Genomic DNA, 4,007 nt, shown 5'->3' on the forward strand with positions numbered 1-4,007 from the left:
TTGAATTATCTCATCTGAAATGAACGTGTGGAGAATAGCATGAGAAAAAAAAGAGAGGCCCGAATGAAAGAAAAGTCTCTTTTGTGAAAATATTGTGTTTGTAAAAAGTTAGTATTTTAAGATTTTAAATAAAAAGTACAAATAGATAAATATACAGAAAAATTTATATTGAGAAAGCACAAACTCTGTTTTCTCACAATTTAAATGATTAAATCCCAAGAATAATTGGAGAACTTTTAGATTGAGGGTATAAATGCTTCACTTATTAAGTCACTAAACCCTCAGCTCTTTTAGTCACAAGCCACTTCAAGTTTCCCTCAAAAACTCTTGTGGTTAAAGTTAAATTTGAAATAAACAAAATAGAAGTCCACACTGCAGAATGTGTTGTGGGTCAACATAAATATAAATCCCCTCCTTGCCTTAACCAGTACAGTCAAACCAACTTTTTGAGTTATTTCAGTTGAAGAAACCAAACAAGACCTGCTGCGTGAATAAAGTGAAGAAAACATGAAATAACATCACTAATTCACCAATTACTAGGGCTAATTGCTGCCTCCTAAGGAGAGGTTAAGCAGACGAGTCAGCGGCTCCCCTGGTGCTGCGCACTGGCCTGCTGCCAAAATGTCATCCATCCCACAGACTAATCGAGTTATCATATCAACAAATCTCCCATCAGGGGCCCCGCTCCTGACACCAGCAGAAAGAAGCCTACAGGGAGACTGCTAATTTCTATCAGCAGGACTCTGGGGGAGCTGGCCGGACCACTACCTGCAGGGCCCAGAGTGACCACACTACGGCCATCCCCATGAGAACCAGGGCGAAGAATGGACACTATTAGAGAAGCGCACAATAGTCTATGGCAGAACTGGGACGGGAGAGCAGTGGCAGAGGACCCCCTGAAGGGACAGAGGGTCAGGGTTTAAAGAGCCACGCACAACTCACCACGACGAGGGTTAATGTACTGTTAATCTGAGGTCAGTCTCGTATATCACCACTGACAGCAGCGATCAGCAGCACTGTCACAGAGCATAAGGACAATGACTTCTCCCACTGCTCTGTCCACTGTCAGTTAGCACAGAAAAACATCGAGTATGGCAAACGTGTTGTGTGGCCCACACTTTTCGAGATGTAGGCTCCAACAAATTAACTAGACATTTTTAGCTTTAGATACGGCAACTGACATATAACAATGACATACATATTTGAACCTATATTTTATCATTCTATATATAGTGCAGAAATCCTATATCAGACTCCAGAGGCAAAAACTGCAAGGTGTCATCTTCCCAAAGAGCCTGGCCATTTATGTATTCTCCAAGGCATTCGAAATAGTTTCAATTTCAGTGTGGGGTGGGTTTAGTCAAGTGTTTTATAGAAATGGCTGTAATTGTATTTAAATTTATTTATCCTACAGATTCAGGCTTTGTGGCAAAACAGTGGATACTGTTGTTCAATTGCAACTTGTGTTGTTGGACAAAACTTAGTACTAAAACTTACCACTAAAACAAAAAAACCTCAATATTTTCCAGAACACACATCCAAAATGAGTGTAAAAAGATTAGAAGTGAGACATGATTTTCTGTGTGTGTCACTGAAGTGCTGATGGAGCACAGAGCATTCCCTGGACGCAGCGAGTTGTGGAGATAAGGCGTTATAGGGGAGTGATCTGGCTCAGCACTGAGGCAATGCTAGACACGCTAACTCCTCTCTATGACTCCATCCCACATCAACAACACTGATAGCTCACACGATAACTCGTTGTTTATAATTTGCTCATCCAGTTGGTGGAAGGACAGAAAACTTTACTTGCCTGTTTTTAGACAATAGTTAACTTACAAATTCATTAATTTAACTCTAATTTAGACTATGATCCAGACTCTCTTAATGGACCCATGGTACATTATTTTATGATCAATTTTATGTTTTCTCATCACAAACATACATAGAATTGTGTTTTATTTAATTCACACCAAGTTCTTCTCTCAAACTAAAAATACATACACACCTTCACTAGAATCATTTGGATAATTTTAGCCCTGGAATTTCCAGTCCCTACTGAACAAAAGGCAAAAGGTATCTGTTAACTTGAAAACTACCACTACATGACATCACAAGTTGAAACAGAGCAATGTGACATACCATTTATAAAAGATCACTCAGACATGTGTGAATGAATCAAAACTCAACTCTGGGTATGTTTTTGAGGAGGTAATAGCATTATAACATGGCTTAAAGCTCACAAGAGCCCATTTTGTGTAATATAGGACCTTTAAGAGTGCATAGTCTATGATGACGAGTTTCTATTGTCAATGGATGTGTCTCTTTGGGAAAGCAGAATAAAAGAAGGGGGGGTTGATAGGGCAGGTATGGAGCACACCACAGGGGGCCCCACCTCTGACCCTACTCTGGAGAGCAACTTGGGTCTATCGGGCAACACAATACTTCCAGCATACAGACCCCGCTGACTGCCTGCTGCTACCCACAATGCCGCTCTTTGGAGGGGTCTCTCTCAGCAGAATGGCCCCCTGGAGCGTCGACCGCCATCCGGAGGTCTTTCAGCGCTTTCTCCTCGGGTCTCTATCTGCAAGAGAGGAAAAACTCAATAAACGAGAAGACTCAAACAGAACAATAGTCTTTAGAGGACATCTTAACCCACAACAAACAGTGTCAACATCTGTATGGAGTGTGTAGATAGATAGACACTTGCTATAGAATGGCTGCTTTTCCTTGTGGCCAGTCACACTCAAAAGGCTACAGTGTTGTTTTGTTGTTGTATGAGAGGGATTTGGTACCCCTGAGCCTGCACAGTGGCGCTGGACGAAAGCGATTTTGATGAAGCGAAAAGCCCAAGAGCAAAGGCCTTTCTTACCATAACCCCAGATCTTTAAGCTGGGGTGAAAAAGATTATTGTAATACACAGCGAATCAAAAATGCATCAAAGTGGCCGAAGAGCATGGCCCGGATTGAGAGAGTGAAGAGGTTGATGAACACGGATAACACATGCCATAGGGCATGTACAGAGGCCATGGGCAATTTCCGACACATGAAACTAGCTTTAGCTTTTGCTCTGGAAATGTAAACAACTGAACACAAGATCAATGTCACTGCTTTGTTAATGTGAATGTTTCTGTTGCTTTTACTGAACAATAATATGTTATTAGTTGTAAATTTCTTGTAAGAAGGGTCCTGGGTTTAATTCTCAAACTGATTGGGGCCTTTTTTCTCCCCTATGACTAAGAACATGTACAACAGAACTATGATCCTGTTAAATTTTTTAAATGTATGTTATCAGACTTCCAGTTTAAAGGTGCACGGTGTAGCTTTTTTGGTTGAGGGTCCGTCAAATGCTTTTCTCCGTGGAGATACTATTGCTTTGTCTGGAATGTTTCACAGTATGGTATTAAGCCTTTCGATCTTCATGGCGACCAAACTTGGCCAAGTTACAGGCCAGATCTGTGGAGAGGCGACCCGACTCACAATGTCTGTTTTTCTTGGTATTTTTGAGCTATAAACCCATCTGCCATTGAATAAATGTAAAGAAGAGCTAATATCATGCTGTGAAACATTCTAGGCAGAGCAATGACATACCCATAGAAACAAAAAGGTGACGGACCCCCAACCAAAAAGTTACATAGTGCACCTTCAATTAAAGGTTCATTAAAAATATGTATTATTAGCTAAACAAATAAATTGTAAGATTTCCCTAATATCTTTCTCAATTTTACCTCTCTAAGCTTGGGTAAAAGAGATTACCGAATGAAGACTCCACATACATGTAGGACACTCACTAGTCCAGACGCGTGGGAGAGAGGATTGGATTCTCATGGCCAGTCTGGAAAAAGACACTGTCCCTCTCTTAGGGGCCTCTCCAAAAAGCGTGCGGTCTCCTCTTAGGCGCACACTCACTGCCATAAAGGATCTCTTCATCTCCCTCTTTCGCATCCTCCACGTGAAAAGACCCCATTCACTGCAGCGTCCATCCCAATTTATGAGTTACAGCCAATTGG

Source organism: Boleophthalmus pectinirostris, unplaced genomic scaffold (assembly GCF_026225935.1).
Source record: "Boleophthalmus pectinirostris isolate CB_2022bp ecotype Guang Dong unplaced genomic scaffold, ASM2622593v1 HiC_scaffold_7, whole genome shotgun sequence".
NCBI classification, from domain to species: Eukaryota; Metazoa; Chordata; class Actinopteri; order Gobiiformes; family Gobiidae; genus Boleophthalmus; species Boleophthalmus pectinirostris.